This window comes from Mesoplodon bidens, assembly GCF_964165515.1.
Source record: "Mesoplodon bidens genome assembly, chromosome: 14".
NCBI classification, from domain to species: Eukaryota; Metazoa; Chordata; class Mammalia; order Artiodactyla; family Ziphiidae; genus Mesoplodon; species Mesoplodon bidens.
In genome coordinates, this window is record NC_138170.1 from 73,516,530 (window position 1) to 73,537,159 (window position 20,630).

General features: G+C 49.0%; 1 pseudogene across 1 annotated transcript; it reads right to left on the minus strand.

The window, feature by feature from the left end:
• Nucleotides 1-15,567: 15,567 nt before the first annotated feature.
• LOC308627610 (beta-1,4 N-acetylgalactosaminyltransferase 2-like) lies at nucleotides 15,568-16,639 on the minus strand (annotated as a pseudogene). Its single transcript has one exon. The product of its transcript is annotated as a beta-1,4 N-acetylgalactosaminyltransferase 2-like (transcript).
• Nucleotides 16,640-20,630: the final 3,991 nt, after the last annotated feature.

Here is a 20,630-nt window from a genome sequence, read left to right on the forward strand (position 1 = left end):
CCAAGCGGGGCAACTGAGAATAGATAGTCAAGTCACACGTCTTCCCAGCTGCTGACCTCAGCCATCAAAGACAGCAAGGCAAGCAGTGACCAGACCAAAGGACACTGCCTCAGAAACTGGAGGATCGTCAATGCCTGAGGGATCTGAGAACATAGTATTCCCTCTTCCTACACCCAAATGCCATATGGAGTAAGAGAAAGGAGAAGACAAGAGAGCTGGAATCGGTTTGAAATTATTCAATTGGACCAAAATTTAGTTTTATTTCTTCTTTCACCACCCTGTGTGTGGGAGCTCATGTGGAATATCAGATCAGTTTTAGGAAAATAAAGAAAGAACAATTTCTTTCATCAGTGTGGTTAGCATGGATAAACTTATTACTGCAGGACATATTGGTCAAATAGCCGATCCAGGGCTGTTTAGCAAACCATCTTTGAGATCCAGCTGTGCTCTGACTCTTGTACTAGGAACTGAGTATTTGTAGGCTCCCATCCATTGTGCAAGAGCTACATACACCAACATAGTTCAGAAGCACACAACAGTCTTTGGTAGTGTCATCAGGACAGTCCCAAGAGGAGTGGCAGGCTGTGAGCATGCCTTTGGCTGAAGGTCCCCATTCCAGGCTCTGTGGGAGGGGTGACACACATGATGAACTTCACACCTCAAAGGGTATGCAGTTCAAGTGGGAAAAACTGTCCACCATTAGCCTGTATCACGCCTGTATCACTGTTTAAATAAGAAAAACATATAAACAAAATGATAGAGTCACAGATACAAAGAGTAGCGGAGCTGGAAGAGACTTCAGCACTTGGTGGTCTGATCCCTCATTTAACTGAGAGGACACGGGGGCATGGCCAAGGATCAGACCCCTTCTTGATCACACAGCAGATTCTAGGTGGAGACGGAACTTGTCATATCCTACAGCTCCTCAGTGATAAGAGCCACCTGAGTGATTTTAAGGAGTTACTGAAAAACTAAGCCTATAGCTATCAAGGAGATGAACTTTAAAGAGAACCGTCTACTTCTTGGGCTAGGGCTAGGTTGGAGACAGATGGTGTCCTAGCTCAGGCTGCTATAACAAAATACCATAAACTGGGTGGCTTAAACAACAGAAATTTATTTCTTACAGTTCTAGAAACAGGAAGTCTGAGATCAGGGTGCCAGCCTCGTCAGGTTCTGGTGAAGGTCCTGGTTTGCAAGCAGCTGCCTTCTTCCTATATCCTCATGTGGAGGAGAGAAGGGGTGGCATGGGGGGAGGAGGGAGACAGGCATCGGGTCTCTTCAACTTCTTATAAGGGCACTAATCCCATTGTGGGGGCCCTACTCTCATGACCTCATCTGAACCTAATTACCTCCCAAAGGCCCCACCTCCAAATACTATTACACTGAGGATTCAAAATATGAATTTGGAGGAGACAAAACATTTAATCCATAGCAGATGGTCTAGGAAGATGCAGTTAGAGAGGCTGGGCACCCCACCACCATCAAGGGTCTTGGTGCCATCCCCATAGGCATGGTGCTACCTCATATAACAAGCACCTTCAGTGCCTATGGCGGTTGAGCTGTCACCGAGCCAGCAGGCAGAGCAAGGCTACAGGGAATTGCCCTCCATGGCTCTTTCTCCAGCAGCACAGACCAGCTGTGGTAGTTGGCTGTGGTATTGCGGGAGGGGTGCATGCGGGGTGGGGTGGATAAACAGAGCTAATACTTTGGGTACTAGCTTTCTGAAGCTGTACCCTACAAAACATGGACTGCTTAATTTTTTTTTGATTTATGACAATTGTATTCTCATTTTGCTGAGACACAGTCTCCATACACAAAATGGAACCAACGTGCCATTCCATGCCTACAATTCAATCTTGCAATGAATCAGAAACCCAAGGACCTGGCTCTTCCCTTGGCTCGGACACTTGCTCTAGAACCTGGGTGGTGTTCTTTCCCTCTCTGGATCTTCCTTTCTGGGCAATGAAGGGATTAAACCTCCTGTCCGTCAGATTCTAGCTCTGCCAACCTGGGCTTTGGTGCAAGAAGAGGTTTCCCACCTGCCCTCCTTAACCGTAGATGGTGGAAGTGGCTACACAACCAATCACCCTACTCCTGGTCCTTAACTCTTTGACCTTCAGGAAACCTGGGGTCTCCTCCTGTCCTGGATGGCATTCTTAGCCATCCAGGCAGAGCTGGCCTCAGGGGCCGGGAGTGGTAAGACTTGAGAATATTCCCCCTGGTGGCCAGAAAGCCCATCAGAAAGAAAAGGCCCCGTTTTCTGTCTTGGATTCCCTTAGCACTTCCTTGAAGCTGAAGGAATGACATCACAACAAAACAAAGTTGCCAAGACATACTCTAGAAAAATGTCCTCACATGGTTACGTTTTCTGCAAATTACAGCGTTTGGAGTATAAATCAGAGTAATTGTTTAAATCAGAGTGACTGTTGAAACAGATTTCCAGTGATCAAATCAAAAACGCAATCATTCTTGCGGTTCCTCCAGTGCTTGGAGCCCCACACGCTCTGAAACTGTCGGTTGTCAGTTACACGGAGTGTTTACATTAACATGCTGCCCTAACAGAGAAAATATATATTTTAAGAAGAAAATGTGAATCCAGGGTTACAAGAATGTTTCTGAAACAGCTAAGTCATCTTGTTTCAAGTAAAACCAGATGTTTGCATCAAGAGAAAGCCAATCATTTCTTTTAATTATGCTCAATGGTCAGGCCACCAAGAATACCCACATGTGTACACATGAGCCGGTGGAAATCAAAGGCTTTGTGACAGAGAAAGCAATCAGCAACTCCCAGACCACCAAATGGCATCCCCAGCACCAGCTCTGGGCACTTTTTGAGTTCCTTCTCTGAGAAGACCAGCCTCAGGAGTGGATTCTCCAGTCACGACTGAGGTTCCACAGAAAAGACGCCTCGACAGTTAAGTTGTCCTCTTAAGCACCCTCTCCAGGACACCCATCCCCTATCAGCAAAGACTCAGAAAAGTGATTAAAGACAAGAGCCCATTCCCCTTGTTGTCTTTATCCTGAAGGAGATGCAGTGGACTCACATGCCAGCCTGCATGGCCAGGTGGTGAGTAGAAGGTACACCTGTTAGTTTGGGCTCCACTCTGATGCACTGTGAGGTGTGATCGCCCTGGTGGAAGGTTCTCCAAGGGCCAGGCAATGACATCCCCAGCAGGTGGGCAGAGGGGAAGGCTTTTGGAGCTATCAGCTTCCCTCTGAGATCCAGGCTCAGTCTGAGAGAAGGTCTGCTCTCCTGAACAGACGTCACTGCCTGCTGGGGGTCTTCACTGATGGACTCACAGAGATTCATTCTAGAAAGATCCTGGAGCCAAGTGTTCCCCACAACCAAAAAGACTGGCTGTGCCCTGAAGGCTTCCTTCCAAGCACATCCACGGTACCTGAGCCTTCCCCCAAGTCCTGAATACTTGTTCCAAACAAGACTCCAGCATCTGTGTACTGCTTCTAGTAACACTACAAAAAAAAATTTTTTTTTTTTTTTGTGGTACACGGGCCTCTCACTGTTGTGGCCTCTCCCGTTGTGGAGCACAGGCGGGAAGCCCAACACTACAAACATTTAATGCTTGCTTTGAATCTGTTCAGAAAACTTCATTGTTTAGGTACCAGCCTCACAATTTTCACTGTTATTAGTTTTCTTTAAACTAACACGCTTTCCTTTCTTTTTTGGTTTTCACTTAAATAGCTTCTTTAGTCTTTTCCTAAAATAGTCGAGAACTCACAGATGTGTTAGTTATATATCTTTTAAATATGTGTTAAAATAAATATATGCCATTGAAATGAAAATATTCACCCGTATCTGGGCTAAAATCTTCTCACATGCTACCATCAGTACTTGTCCACAGCTTTGGACAATTATTCTGTAGAATTCTAGCATTTCTTCCAAACTTTTAATCAGATTCCTTTAAATGACATGGCAATAAGTGAACGCAAGCCTGTATCACTCGTGAGCTCTGGAACCACCTTTCAGCACATTGGTGATGGGAGGAGCTCAAGACCTGCTTTGGTCATCCCATTAGAAATAACCACCATTTTCCACCAAGAGAATTAAGGGAGGGTTATTTCTCCATGATTCATTATGAGAGGATGTGAACAAGAATGCAAATATGCACTAAATGTTTTCTCCAAGTCTTCACTGTGCCCCCAAAGTTCCATGGACATTGCAGTGTTTTTTTCAAAATAGATCCAGCATGGGAAGTTGTAAAGGAAAGCTAATCCTGTATTATTATTAAACTAAGAACTCTGCTTTGAACTCAGCCCAGAAGTCAGACCGTGTCTGTGGAGCAGGCACTTGCTAATCACTTCTTGGCTGCGGTTGACCGGTAATGTCCTCAAAACCAAGCCATCCTGGGGATTCCTGAAGTCAGAAGGGAAGTGAATTGTTTAAAAATAAAACACTCCTACTTCAGGTCCTTCAGACCCCCATAAGACAGTGGTCTAATACTCTAAACGATTGTTTTGAAAAGTGTTTAACTCCATTTTGTCAAATGTTTGCTTGGGTCTTTCAACCTCGTGGATAAAGTACCCTGACTTGGCTCCAGGTCACTGTCCTGTTGTGTAACAGTGGGGTTTGCACTGTGGCTTCAGAGCTCAGAAGCTTCATCTGAAGTGCCATTGCTGTGATTCCACCCATTCATTCCTCTAACCTTTTCACAAACAAGTATTAAGCACCTGTTGAATGCAATGATCCAAGATATTTGCTTTGGGGGATGTGAAGATGCCTTACTCATGCCAGCAATTGACCTTTTTAAATCCAGAGACAATGCCAGGAACATTCAGTCCTCTTTTACTTCACTAGACATAAATCTCAGAACAATGCAGCATGCTGTTTAAGTAAGAAATTTTTTTGAAAATCACTTCTCTTGCAAGAGGTTGGGTCAAAGACTAAAGGGAATTTAATTAGAGCCTTAACTGGAGATGCAAATAGGTGCTGATACCATCGAAAAAAGAAGAAGTTGAAGAAAGTGGCAAGACAAATAAACTCCATGTTCTAAATGTTTGATCCCACTCTCCGCAGCTTCAAAAAAATACGTTCAGGCCTAGTAGGCGCATCTGGATGCCTACAGCTAAGCAGAGATCCAAAGAGATCCAAAGCAGGTGGATCCCTTCACACCTTTGGCTACCTGGTATTTCCCCTGAGAGGAAGCCTCGGCCCTTGGCCCTGGCAGCTGATGTTTGGTAAAGATGCCTGCAGGGAAGGAGGCCAGCTGTGGGCAAAGGTCAAGAAGATACATCACCATCTTAGGACTCAGGGTCCTCACGGCTTCCACCCCAGAAATGTTGACCTTCAGCCTGGTTATGCCAGGCAGTGCCCCACAATGAATTCCCACACTGTGAAAAGCCAGCAGCTGACCAGGCTGGTAAAGGCTGCTATCTTGATCTCATGGCCTGAAGTCTCCCATAGCTGAACTTCACACACTTTGGAAGGTTATTCAATATTCATGGACAAATGGATCTTTGAGTGAAAGATCTGTACTGTACACTATCGCATGGGAGTATTTCAACAGGCAGGGTATTTGAGCAGCTGGGGCCTTTGCGGAGAACTCAACACATGTGTGGGTTTCTATACATTCCACCTGGGAGTGAGGCTCACCTAGAATATGGACAGCTCCACGCCAATCAGCAATCTTAGAGTCCACCACCAGAGGGCAGCAGTTCACACAGACACAATGGAACCTCCCCATTTGAGAGGGGAGAAAACTGAGGTTGGAAGAGGGGTTAGCAACGCACCCATGGCTCACAGGGAGTACTCGACAGATCCAGGTTCAGAACCCCAGCCTCCCTACTCCCAGCCAATGCTCCTCCACTGACCCCCACCCCCACCCAAGGTCTCCGGGAAGGAACATTTTGGATGGTTTATGCATCTTTATTTACAGTTCATGAAGTTGCCTGGTCAGACCTGCAGCTTCTCCCGCCAGGGGTCACTGGATCCCCCAGTGATTCCTGAGATGCTCTATTTTTACTTGACCCGCATTAAGAAATACATTGCACTTTGCAACCCACATTTAGTATACTATATACCATACACAAAACTGAAAAAAATTTTCACAGAGTAATACATTTATTCCTGAGATACACTAGGATATTTTCAACTGTGCTTGATTCTATGTGGTTTTTTTTTTTCTTAATGCTAGGCGGGTCTCCATCCACTATGTTGATTTCACCACCCACTAATTGGTTGCCAGGCCTGGTTTGAAGCGTGGCCTGGAGAATGGCCCTCAAAAGAATGCAGGATAAAGTCTAATGCATTGTCACCCCTGTACATTCCAGGTCCTGGCAAGAGCTTAGGAGGGGCTAAGGATGCTGAGCTTCTCCAGTCTAGGAGGGAGATGATGGCCCAGGGGAAGTACGAAGGCAACCTTGATTCTCCATTCAGCCTCACTTGGTCTGTGTGAGTCCCCCTGAGAGTTCAGCCCTGTCCTTAGCCTGCTCTGCCAGGATTTCTGGCTTCAGACCTCCTTGTGATCAGCTTTCCCCTGCAGCCTATGGGTCCTAGAACTGTGTGGGGTCCCCATTCTGAAGCTCTGAGTGAAGAAGAAGAAGGTAAGAATGAAGGAGAACAATCTGAGGCCAGAGGGCAGAAGTTGCTCATAGCCAAGGGGCCTTACCGGGCAGACACTGCAAGGGGAACTTTTTGACTGGAGACCAGAATCTCCCAGGCATCCCCCGACTCTGGCAGCAGCACCTCCCTCTGGGGCACAGCCAATAGATCTGCCCAGAAAGTCCTTCTTGACACTCTGCCAAGTATTTCACTTGCTCAGTTTCATCCCCCTTGCTCCTAGCATGTGACTTTATGAAGAAATTCAAAGGACGAGCCATCCCTCACTGATCAAACCACCCCACCCCCCCACCCCGTGATCCTAAAGTCCTGCTTGAAACCAAGGGCAGGGTCTCAAATCCGGTTCCCTGATGTCTGGGGAGATTCCTGGTGAGGCCCCACAACTGGACGTGGAGCTTCCAGCTTCAATCCTGATACTCACCTCTGATGGGAGGAAAATGTATAGTAATGAAGAAAATCCTTCAAACCCTCGGCCAGGGCTCTGCCCCAGGATGCTGGCTCAGTCCCTGATTTCCCATCACATCACAGTTCCGAAACTGTGGCCCCAAAGAGAAAAATGACTCTAAAAGAGTTGAACCAGTTCACTGCAGGTGGTATTTATTGGGGGTCTACCAGGCACAAAGCAGTGAACTCAGCTTCGAAAGAAGGAAGGGGATGAGTTAGGTTCATTCCTGCCTCCGAGTTTTTCCACAGCTTAGTAGAGGAGGGAAGCCAAGCGCTGGCTTGGGTACCATACCCTGGGGAGCCTGCCCGCCTTGCACACTCGCACCCTGCTCCCTGCCCAACCCACTCCTCACTTACCATACAGGACTGCATTTCTTGGCTTACTTGTCTGCTTCCAAGAGGATGTCGCTTCCTTGTGAGCAAGCAGGTCAGAGAGAGGCAATGCTGGGGCCATGAGGCTACGAAGGAGGACTGCCCCTAGAAGGTGGAAAACACAGGGGAATTCATTCACCTCTAGAGCCTCAGGAATGGAACACAGCCCTCCAACACCTTAATTCTAGCCCAGTGTCCTTCTACAAACCCTGTAAGATAACCAACGCGGGCTGTTTTAAGTCATCACACTGTGGTGATTTGTTACAGCAGCAAAAGGAAGCTAATACAGACTTTGGTCATTTCATTTGGAGCCAATACCCTGTGGACATCTCTCTGTATTTCAGAGCAAGAGGAGACATGGTCAGGTGAGATAAGCTTACCTCTTGAAAGCCACGTCCACAAGGGCGTTTATGTAGTTTTGCCTTAGTGGGAAAGGGATTGGAAGCTGGGAAGAGGGGAGTGGCCATCTCTAGGGAATTAAATTCTGAGGCCGGAGGATGGAAGGGATTCTGCCTCACTGTACACAGAGCGCAGGAGCAGTGGGACCTGCTGAGGGGCACCCACAGAGACGTGGACAAGGAGCACTAGGGCCTGAGCCAACCCTTAAGTTCGCACAGCAGAGCAGGCGCACAGCCAACAGAGGCCACCTTCGAATGAACCGCCTGGCTCTGGACAGGTTGGGTGTTGGATCCCCACTCTCACGGGCTTTCCTTCTAGGAGGGGCCAGACAGCAGGCTTATAAACAAAGAAACAAAGACACGTCCATGCTTTGCAGAGAACAGGGCACTCAGTGGACCAGAGCTGGGTGACTGCATTAGACTCGGGGATGGGGTATCAGAAACGGACCCTCTGACCCTCTGACCTATGATCTGAGACCTGAATGACACGAAAGATACAAGTAGATCAGGGTTCACCTTTGATGTGCCAAGCACTTTCCATGTGCTGTTTTATTTAATTCTCCCAGCCGACCTACAGAATCTACATTATTGTCTTCTCCGTTTTACAGATGAGGAAACTGAGACTCACAGAGATTAAGTTCCTTGTCTAAGATAACACAGCCAACCGCAAAAGAATGAGGACCAGGCAGACGTGCGGTCTGCTGTCTGGCTCTGAAGCCACAATCTTTTCTACTCTGCTCGTAGGGGCTCCAGTTGCATCCTTCTTGGAATTGTCCCAAATGTTCCAGACTGAAATTTCTTTCCCGCCAGGTGATGACATTTTGATCTTTCCTCCTTGGTCCCCTGGCAAGGGCAATGCACGAGGAGGTTTCCACCCTCCCAGCCGTCCCTCACGGGAGAGGATGAAGCTGGTCAACCGCTCCCACCCCCTCCACCTTCCTGCCCTCGCTCCGGTGCTGTCCTGCCCTCCTTCCTGCCAGTGGTCCCCTCGGGCCCTGGTCCAGAGACCCAGCACCCGCTCTCTGTGCTGCCTTGGCCTGTGGGCCAGTGGGTGGGAGAGAGAGCAAGGCCAGATGGGCCGAGCGGAGCCCCGAGTGACTGGCTGGTGGTATTCGAGCCTATTTTTATTCACAAAAATCTGTTCTGTATTTTATTCAGCTTTGGGGCAAAGAGAGGTCAACTCTCTTCACCTCTGCTGTAAGATGAGAATGGTGCAGGAAATGAAATGACAGGGAAGCCAGCCCGGGAGAGGGAGAAAGGGCAAATTACAGGGAAATTAAAAACCTGTGTTCAGATCAGAGTGGAGGGCGTCAAAGCTCTCCTTCCACAGGGCATTTCTCCCCAAGACCGCGGGGCCTGGAGATGTGAGCCCTGCTGCCATGCTTGGCAGCCCCTATGTGAGGCCGTGACTTGGCATGGTGGTCCGGCACACGTGCTGCCCCAAGCAGGCTTCCTGAGGAAGGTCCTGGCTTTGGCTGCTGTGCCATCTCCTGGGCCTTCCGGGTCCAGTGGGGTCACTGGAAGGAACCTCCCCAGGGAGCGGAGCCCGAGAGCCTGATGTGCTGGCATATGGCCCGTCTTCACCTTCCTCCTGGTTACAGAGTCCCTTCTGTGTGCCAGGCACAGGGGTCCTGTGCGTATGAGCCGAAAGGCACGAAATTATTTGGAAACTCAGCTAAAGTAGCATCCGCTCCTTCGCTCCACAGAGGCATGACTTCAGCTCCTACGTGTCCTTCAAGGCCCACCTCCGATGCTGCAGCCTCCCCTCCCTCCTGGGATGGAGCAGAGACTGTGGCTGTGGTCCCAGCATCCAAGAGCAGGAATATGCCAGGCAGACAGCAGGTGCTCACTTTCCTCTTGACCTGGCGGATGCGGAGACATGGTTTCAGTTCCATCCAGAAAATAACCTTGGAACACCTGTTAAGTGCTGGGTATGGGGACATGGGACACGTTTCTACTCCCAGAGATCCAACAATATGGGGGGAGGAATAGACATGCTCGACTCACCTCAGCAGAAAGCGGAGTGAGAGAAAGGCTGAGCAGAAGTTTCCACCAGCTCTGGGAGCACAGAAGAGAGGGGCTCATTGCCATGAATGGGCCAGGGTGAGCTGATTGGGCAAGGAGGCATTTGGGTGAGGCCCTTAAAGACGAGCAGAGTTTTATTTTATTTTATTTTGGTTTTGTTTGTTGCTAAAGGAAATGCAGTGGCAGAGCCCTGAAAGAGATGGGGGGATGGCATCCAGGAGGAAGAGTGGAGAAGCCAAATGGTGGCTGGGAACACTGACCTATTGTGGTACATTTCGGAAGCAGTGGGGAGCACCATGAATTAGTCTGCTTGGGCAGCCATCACACAAACCCCAGACTGGGGGCTTCCATGACAGAAATTTCTCTCTCACGGCTCTAGAGGCTGGAGGTCTGGGGTCAAGGTGTTGGCAGGGCTGGTGTCTTCTGAGGCCTCTCTCCTTGACTTGCAGACGGCTGCCTTCTTGCTGTGTCCTCCTGTGATTCATCTCACTGTGTCTGCTGTCTCTCTGTATGTCCTAATCTCCTCTTCTTATAAGGACACCAGCCAGACTGGATTTAGAGCCCACCCAAGCAGCCACATTTTAATTTAATTACCTCTTTAAAGGTAATTTAAATACTCCAAATACAGTCAGATTCTGAGGTCCTGAGGGTTAGGACTTCAACACATGAATTTTAGGGAGACATAATTCAGCCCATGACAGACAGCATACCTGTCTAAAGGGGATGCATGGGGTGAGGAGAGAGGAGCGCCATGGTGGTGAGACGGGGAGAGCCTTAGGTCGAGGCCAGATGCCATAATCTCCTGAGTGTAAGACTAATTCATCTGGCTTTTATGTTATTGGTTAATGTTATCAAAACATGCCCTGTACTCTGCTGCGTGCTAATAGATGTTAAGCAAACAAAAGACAGACCTTGGTGTTCCATGGTTGAGCTTGGGAAACCAATTTCTTCCCCGCAGGTCCTCTCAGGGCCCTTAAGTATGCTAATGCGTGTTGTGAATTCTCAAGAGGGAAGCATGGTCACCGAAACTAATTTTTAATAACTAGGAAACCACTGAAAATACCGGGGAGCCAGCAAAGATTTTTGAACAGAAAAGCAACATGACCAAATCTTAAGTTTCTCACGCACAGGAGTTGAAAAATCTTGAGGTGGATGGGCCATCAGAGATGGTTAAACACCAGCCTCTGGGTGAGGTTATGTACCGGAAGGCCTGGCCTCCATGGGTAGGGTAGCCTGTGTCTGGGCAGAGCTCTCTGGAATCCAGGGGCGCCCCTCTGCTGCCTCACCATCCCTTCTTCCATTCAACAAGTATAAAGTAGGCCCCTACTGTGTACAGGCACTCTGGTCTGCCAGCCTGCTTGTCCCTCAACCTGGAGAGCCCTGCTCATTGTCTGTGTCTCTGGGCAGGTTTTCTGTTCCATGTGGAAAGGGAACTCCAAGGAGTCTGAAAGCATCAGCCATCTGGGGCCTGCTGCCCTGGTCCCCTCTCTCCTCTTCAAGTATATGCCACACCCGATGCAAAGACCTAGGACACATATTAGGATGACTAGGACGCTCCTGGTACCTCAAGGCTGAGCTGAGGCCCTGCTGCTCTAGGCAACAAAGCAATCACAGGAATGCAAGTGCAATCCTTCTGGAACAAAGGCCTCCATTTTCCGGCTCACAGGAGGCCCAGGAGGTGTAGACACATCCCTGGAGACAGTCATTCTCAAGAATTCACAAGGTTCAGTTAAAACTGCTAAACTGGGGGAAATGGGACCCAAGTCTCAGACTCGTGGGCCTGATAGCAGCAGAGACGGGCCTGCCCACACCCGGTGGCCTCAGGGACACAGGTGGGCCTGCCTGTTCAAAGGCTTTCTCCTCTCTGCCTGGCCTAAGTCAGGGCTTTGCCTGCATCCCCACTAAGAAGCCAGTGGTAGGATGCAGCCCTGCAGGAGAAGAGCAAGGACCTGATGGGAGCTCCGGGGGAGCGGAGTGCACAGGGTTGCAGGGAGGGGCCGTAGGAGGTAACTGAGAGCTCTGGGGTGCTGGGCACCCAGACTGGTGGTAAAAGGCCAAGTCAGGCTGTCGGGCCGCAGCCTCTCAGCCAGACACCTCCGAGGCTGCTGGGAATTTAGATGCAGCAATTTGTGACTGGCGATTTGGGGATGCAGTCTCCTCCATATAGAAAAATTCTGATTTTTTTTTTACTTGTGTTTTTGCCAGTAATATACGTGACTAAAACCCCTGTCTATTTCTCAGCCACAAGTTTCATTATCCCTGAGCTTGGATGCAGAGGGACACTTTTACCCACATTACTTAGTAACTACAATAAAAAAGAAAAATGAACAGAAGAAAACAGAGCATTTCACACGGCATTTTTTTCTGCCACTACAACATGTCCCGGTGTCAAATGACCCATCAAAAGGTCAGGTGCCCTCCAGGGCCAAGGGAAGTCCTCTTGCCCTGCACTCCTTCACCCTCCCAACACCCGTGTGCTCTGATGCTCTCGGGGTGAGTCTGGCCTTGAGGCAGAAGAGAACCCCTTCCCGCTTCCCTCACAGGACTTTCTCGGTCATTCCCAAGCATCATGGATCCGAGGAACAGCCTGCCCCCACTCAGTATGCTTTCCTGGCCTGGCCAGCCTGTCATTGGCATTTGCTGGTGTTCATCTACAAGGGCTCAGATGGCATACATTTATGGAGCCTTTCCTTCCCATTTTCTCTCTGGTTCTTCGGAGGAAAAGTTAAATACCCAGCTCACTACCAGGAGCTTTCCCTGCCACGATGGAACCAACGTCTTTGGGTGTCCCAAGTGGCACAGAAATCTAAAAAGACTGTAACCCCTCAGGCTCACATCACCTCATCACAGTCTGTGACCAAACGCCTGCAGCATACAAATGGAAGTTGTCATAACTGAGCCCAGCTATGGCCCCAGGTAATTTCAATGTCCCCACACTCCTGAGAAGCAGCAAGACTCCTGGGGGCTCCCAGCCCTGACCCTGCATCCTGGCTCCAGACAAAGATCCTCCCTCTCTGGACCATAGTCTCTTCTTCTGTAAAATAAACTCTAAGATTCCTTCCAATTCCCCAAGTCTATAATCCCATACGCCTACAGTTGAGTACCTGTAATGTTTATTTTTGGGGAAAGGGGATTTTTTTATTTTAGGACTTGAAAGTTTTAACTTCAGACTGATAGTCATTTTGGATGATGTCACATTAATTCAAGGCTAAGTGAATAGCTAGACTATTGCTGTAGCCTGTTTTTTATGGGGAAAAAAGAATTCTGACTGGGGAAATTTCCTGTCCCCAAAAACATGTGTTTTGAGCACAGTCTTTCTTTCTCTGCTTTGCATGTACAATGGGATTTTGCCCGTTTCTTCCACACTAGGGGGACAGGTCAGGGGGCCCCCGCTCCTGGCTCCCTTCAGAATGCAGATGCCTGCAATTCTCAGCAAGAGGGTGGAAGCAAGCAGGTGGTGAAACAGGAAGTGAGTGGCTCTGCTGACAAAGAGACCTGACTTCATACCAGCACCTGGTGCTTTGCCTGACGCTATGCTTCTGTCTAGGGCAACCTCACCCTGGGGTCGGGGGAGCATCAGGCCTTGAGGACTCCTGACCTGAAAGCTTCACACAGCTGCTTGGGGCCAAATGGCGACAGCTGGTCCAGTAACCCTTTGGGCATCACCACACTCCCATTCAGCTTTAAGACCTGCTAGATGCCAGGGGGCGGCCTGAGCCATGGGTGCCAGAAACATCTGATAGTACCAGCAAATATGAGCTAACCTTCAGTCCTTTTTCGGGAAAACAGTTGATGTGAAATAGAGTCTTGGATTAATGTGGTTTGTAAACGTAAAAAGTTGCTACTGAGGACCTCCAATCTCCCCAGATGTGTCAGAGTTCAATGTTGAGAGAAGGCTCTGAGAGAAGAAGGGCCCAGGCACTGGAGTGGACTTCAGGCCCTTGGGTAGGGCCGTGACATTGCCCAAGACCTTTGGAGTTTCGCACCGAACCCTAATTCCAGGCTGTACGGTCAGGTTGGCTGGGACGAGGCAGGGAAGAAAGCACAGGTGTTTCGGAACATCCAAGGAGTGCAACGTTGGCTGGTATGCAGAGCCCCGTGACTCTTGGAGGCCAATGAGGCCACATTTTCTGATGTGAGGCCAGGAAATCATGTAGGGTCCTCTTTGTTTCTCTCTGCAACTGGCCAACACATGAAGTCCCAGGAACAAACTGAAACTCAAATTGTGAAGTTCTAGGTCACATGAGGACACAGATTAATCAGAATATTTAGCAAATGCTGTCAACACAAGCTGGAGGAAGCAGGCCTGTCGATGCCAGTGACATTTTGTGGATTTCTTGTAGCATGTTTTGTCCATCCTTTCCTTATTAAACATTCAAATCCTCTTCATGTTCTCTAAAACTAGATGCTGTCGTCTGCTCACCCGCTGAGCACCAGTAATCCAAGACACATGCCTGGAGCCACACTGGGCTGGAGGTCCCCAGGGCCCAGTTTCACCACATCATACACAACAGACACAGATGCACACACCAGGCATGTATCACGCAGATGCTACAAAGCATGCAAAGCCAGAAACCTCCCATGAGACCCAGTCCCTTAGCCAAAACCCCGGAAGTTTTAAGCTGTCCTTGCAGAGCTGAACTATCCTGGCCCACGACACAAAATACCTGGTTCTCACAAGAGCTTCCTGACGTTAACATGGCAAGTGCCACCCCATATTTTGTATGGAGAAACTGAGGCCCAGCTGACCCAGTCACAGAAGTAGTTTAGTAGTTTTTTCTTCATTTTTCATGAAGTTTTATTAATATCTCACAGACACATTTTCAGAGATCCTAAACTACCCTAGGCCGTCTCCAGCAGGAAAGAGTAGAAACAAAAAGGCAGAGCCAGCGCAGCACTGGGAGAATCTGCTGAGTGCCAAGATAACCGAGAGAGCCTGCCTAACCGTGACGGCTCCACTCTGTAGAGGACACGGGTCTTGAGTGGTCAACAACTGATCTCAAGGCCCTGGAATTTAGTGGCTTGGCCACTGCACTTACGCTGTTTATCACGGCACCTCAGCACAGGGTCCAAGTTCAATCCCAGGCATTCTGGAATCTGTCTTTATGATAGGGAGTCTGATGTCAGGGAAACCTTTATTCTGGCAGTGAGTGGACCACCCCAGTGATCTCATCCCTCCCACTGCCTGCGTCCCATCCGTGTGCTGGGCCCCAGGTGAGCTGACTCCCTCCTCGCCTGCCTGGTCTGCCTCTCATCCTCTGACCCGATCCCACTAGTGGACCGAACTGAACCAGGCTTCCGCCTTCTCCAGGTAAGGACCCTGGGTTATTCACATTATTTGAGTCCACAAGGTAGGACCAGAAAAATTTGTGGATGACAGTGATGCTGGAGGTGATCTGTGATATAATTTCCAGCAAATAACCCGCGGCCATCTTTTTGACTGAGGATACCAACCCATCATATACTTTCATGTGAGATGAAATGAGATAATGTGAGATACTATATGTTCAAATGCTTCATAAATTGTAAGACATCATACAAACAATAATGAATACAGTCTCCCTTGCCCTGATCAGCGATTGGTCCATTTCTAGTACCCTTAGCTTTTGATTGTTATTTCCAATACTTGAGCCAGACCCATCTGCCCTGTCCGTCTTATCAGGAGTTCAAATTTTGATAGCCCATCCACCAGTTCCTCTGTTTTAGATAGCTGCAACCGGTCAGCCTAACGCTTTTCTGATGCCCGGACAACCTTTATGTGGCACATTGGAGATGGTTCTTGAAGTAGTGGACAGCCAGCTTGAACTAGACCTGAGCTTCGGTGTTGGTCCAGTATACGTTGTAGCTCTTCTCCAGGGCTGCCAGCTCTGGGTCCGCCACTGGAGAACAGGGCTGGTGACCTGCAATCACATTTGAGCGGGACACCACGAGCAGGCTCCCGAGCCCATCAATAAAGAACTCTGAGCGAGCCACTCGCTGTAGGCGGGGGTCGAAGCCAACCCTTTGGAGCCGTTCTGTGTGGGCCAGGAAGAAGCTGACAGCGCCACTGGTCACCACACAGCTGGGGAAGCTGTCCAGGGGCCGGAAAGATCCTGACCACCGGTGGAGACAGTCCCCACCCTCACTGTGCTCCAGAAACAGCTTAAACTGGAACACGTTTCCAAGCACACTGAATGCCTACCACGTCCAATTCCATCCTCTCTAGGACAGCCACCAGCACCTCAATCTTGGTCTTGTCATTGAAGAGAAAGTCATCGTCCACCCAGAGAACGTATTTGGTGGTGACCTGAGATATGGCCAGGTTCCTACCAGCAAACCAACCCTTCCCATAAGACATGGTGTAATATTCCACGTGGCTGTTATTAATTTTCAGGGGCTCCTTGCTGTCATCCGCCACGATCACGGCCAAGTCTGGGTAATACTCACGAATGCTCTGGAGCATGGTCATGAGCTTGTGGAGATGGAGGAAAGTTTTGGTGGCAATGCTCACCAGGTCTCTGAGCTTCCTCTCTGGTCCAGGGTCATATCACTTGGGCATAACAGGAAGGCGGATGGTCACTGGAAACTTGGCCACTGAGGACTTGGACTCCAGACTCATCACATCCAGCCTGCAGCGCTGGTACTCTGTGCTTGTGTATGTCACAGGCTGGAGTATGAAATTCCAAAGCTTCTGGTTACTGGTCGAAGCGGTCAGCTGCTTCGGGCCTCTGCCCTGCAGCACACTGTCTGGGATGTCAGCAAGGGTGTTCAGTGTCCCCAGAGAAGCTGTCGGGGTGACCTCATAGAAGGGAGCATCTGGTCCTTCAAACTGGAGGCCCCCACGAAGTCATCCTGAGACCCGCTGCCTCGCACATTCCAGGCTGGTGGAGCTGGGCAGCCACCCCGCCGATTGTCCAGCCCTTGGCACCCTAGTAGTCAGTTTAGTAGTCAGTCAAGGTTTAGGTTAAAAGCAAAGAAAGATTTCTTCCCCTACCCGTAGAGGAAAGGGGCTCTTCCTGGACTGAGGGAGTGTCAGCAGCGCAGGCCTTGCCTCTGCTCTCTGCCCCAGTTTGGGGACTGACCACTGCTCACCACTGCCCTTCTTACATACCACCTACTCAGAGCCTGGCAAAGCCTAAACTTTGGCCACAAAGGCCACATTCTGATGGCCATGCTATGCTGAAGCTGGCTCGTCCTGCCCCCGACAGCCTGTTGTTAAATATTCAGGAACCTTGCTAGTCAGGTGTTTAAAGGTTGGTATTATGAAACTGACCGTGGTGGGAATATTTATACCATGGAAATCAGCAAATGCCAAATGCCACACATCAGGAACTTTTGTTTTTCCTAGAAAGATAGTTCATCAGCACATCACTGCTTGCCAGAGAGAATCACTCTGACTTCAATAAGACCTCAGGACTGGGACTTCCCTGGTGGCACAATGGTTAAGAATCCGCCTGCCAATTCAGGGGATACGGGTTCGAGCCCTGGTTCAGGAAGATCCCACATGCCACGAAGCAACTAAGCCTGTGAGCCACAATTACTGAGCCTGAGCTCTAGAACCCACAAGCCACAACTATTGAGCCCACGTGCTGCAACTACTGAAGGCCACGCACCTAGAGCCCGTGCTCCACAACAAGAGAAGCCACCGCAATAAGCCCATGCACCGCAACGAAGAGTAGACCCCGCTCGCCGCAACTAGAGAAAGCCCACGCACAGCAACGAAGGCCCAATGCAGCCAAAAATAATAAATAAATTTATTTAAAAAAAAAAAGACCTCAGGACTTTGTGAGCAGACGGGATTTCTCTCAGGATTCATGGTGCATACAACAGAACCCGACTCTGGTAAGCAGACATGGGATTTTGGGGATGGGTGTCAGATAGCTTACAGAATCCATAGGAAATCGGGGGAATCAGAATCAGGAAACAGGCTGGAACAGAGCATGGCCAGTCAGGGTGTGCCAGACCAGGCCACCATGTGGCTGGATGCTCGCGTCTCAGTTCTGCTGCCCCAGGGCCCTGAACCTCAACCCTGAGCACCTCCCCCTTGGCCAGAGAGAAGTCTAAATGCACCTGCTCCTTGACAGCCCTTGCTCGGGCTCTGAATGGGTGCGTGTGATTGGCTGACTTTAAGTCGTATCTGCAACTCCCAGCAGTCAGGGTCATGAAGAACAATTCTCAGGCCTTTCCTGCTGCTGTAGCCGGAGGTAGGAAGGTGACAACACTAACGGATTTGCCAAAAAGAAGAAATACTGAGAATGCCCTCTGCAGAAAGGCTCTCCCAAGCCTGGAGGCTGCTGAGTTGATTGGTCCTAGAGTGACAGAAGAGAATGAGAGCCTTAAAGGGTCCTACCCTCAAATCTGCTCCCACCCTGACATAAGTTCTTCCCTCCTCTGCCCACCTAGTTGTGATGTTTACAACCAAAATCTTGCTTTTAGTAAATAAGATCCCTTTCTGAAATGAAATAGCCTTCCCAGATACATCCAGGGCTTGGGTGGCATATTAGTCACTCACACCTTAGTGTGGATCAGTTTAATCTGACATTTTCCCCTTATTCTCTTCATTCAGCTCAACTAAAAGAGTGGGAGTAATTCTTGATCACATACATTAGTGGAAGAGTTAAGCATGGATAATCCAGAACAGGTAATAAAAGAAATATTTCCATGTGGCTCTGGGATATAGCATATGAGTCATTCATTATATAAAGGCATTAGAATTGCCTGTGTAAATTATGAGCACAATGGATGGAGAAAGGGCTGCCATAGTCCATAAGTCCAGGGGTGCCTTTCAGCTTACAGACTGTAAAATCAATGTCACCCCTTGGAGTTGTGCAGTGTACAACCTATACAACTGCATATGGTTGCCCTAGTGGAGGCTGTTCAGGGCTCTCTGAGCAGGAAGGGAAGAAAGCTAAGAAGAAACAACACCAAAGACCACATAGAATTGATCTTATCACTGGGAGAAGATATATTACAAGATTTAATACATAAACGTAAACATACGCACAGCACGTGAAGACTTATAAGGCATCTTCACACTCAACCAGACTCACCCTAATTCATCTAAAAAGAATCCGAGAAGGACCAAAGAACTTCTCAGTGTTTAACTATGCTTATGAAAAACAAAACATTAGAGATCTTTTCATCATTCAAGGATGTGCTGGTGGGAGGAAGGAGGGGCTGTTGGTAGACAGGTGGGACGACACTGAGCTGCTCAGAAGCCCGGTCCTCAGGTTGTTGAGTGACAAGGGGCTGAGAGGAGAGAAGCACACAGCCCACCCTGCTCCCCCGAAGGCATGTTCCTTTATAACATGTGAAAGGAACTTACAGAGTAACAAGTACCCGATGCAGGAAGACTTTGGTCTCTAAGTGATCCCATGTTTGCAGCCTGTTGTTGATTTTACCCAAAGGAAAGGAAACAAATCACCACTTTTCTCTTGGAGGCCATGGTTGCAGCCCTGCCTTGGTTTTCTCGTCATCCCAGCAGACCTGGCGTCCAGAGCAGGAGTCAGAGCTCGGCCAGGTCCAGACTGTACAGCAGACCTCAGGAGACATGTGGGGCCATCAGCCTCGGACCTGGGCACGCTGTCCCCTGAGCTCTCTGGTTCAACTGAAATCAAGCCGGACTTGGGCCGCCAAGTCCAGAAAACAAGGCCTTAGCTTATGGTTAGGAGGCCCGGGCGCTAATCCTGCTGCCATCCAACTCACAGGGTGAGCTAAGAAAGCCCCTTCCCTTTCTGGGCCCCAGATGGAGGCTACTGGGGCTCTTCCTCATTCCCGCCATGGCTGCTGAAGTGCTCAGGCTGCTCTAGAGACCTCTGTCTGATCCATAACTGCACACACCACACAGTGCTGACCTCAAGCACATACATGGAGCTGGATGTTCCCTTGGGCCTCCTCCTTTTGCCACCCCCCAAAGACCCATTCTCTCGGAGTCAGTCCAGGCTCCCAGTAGCCTGCCACCCCAGGAAGGACCTCACAAGGATTAAACGTGAAAAACAAAAGCAGATAAAGGAAACTCAGGAAAATATATTTTATAATCCATCGGGGGAAATGCCTTTTTAGGCATGTCACAAAACCTCAATATCCATAAAATGTGAGATCGACAATTTTGACTAGATTTCCATATTAAGAAGAAGAACACCAAACAGCAAAAGCAAAGATAAATGAAAACCTAGAAGAAAATATTTGGAACTTATATCACTGGTAAAAGATTAATTTCCTTGAGACTTAAAAAGCTCCTATGGAGTTTGAGAGATCTAATAACTAGTATCCCTTTTCCTACCAAAATTCCTAACCAACTTGTAACAGACACAGGAATAGGTAAATGAGGACCCCAAAACCAGCTTTGTTACTCACAGAGCTTTTGAAGAACATCATTTAGGTATGCAAATAATGGGCCTCCTAATGCCAGACCCTGGGATGAAGCATATCTGCCCCCAGATCAGAGGCAGCTGTGGAAACTTGCAGGCCTCACCTGGCAAGGGCAGGGCCTCTGTTGCTAAGCTGACTGCAGAGCCAAGGGCCACCAGGAGCACCTGTGTTCTGCAGGCAGGCAGATCCCAAAGGGCAGGAAGAGGGAGGCAAGGCCTGTTCACTTCCTCCTCCCAAACTTACCAATCAGATAATTTACTTCTCTTCCCCACAGCTGAAGTGAGTGAGGGGGGAGTGGGTCAGAAAGAGGACAAGATTTACATTTACTGATGTCCTTTCACTTGGAAATATAAAGCATGGAGAAGGGAAATCCTCCCCCCGCTTCCAGTAAATTCGAATAAGTCAGTAGAAGAAGAGCAATCGTACAATAGAAAAATGGGAGAAGATGTGAACAGACCATGCATGGA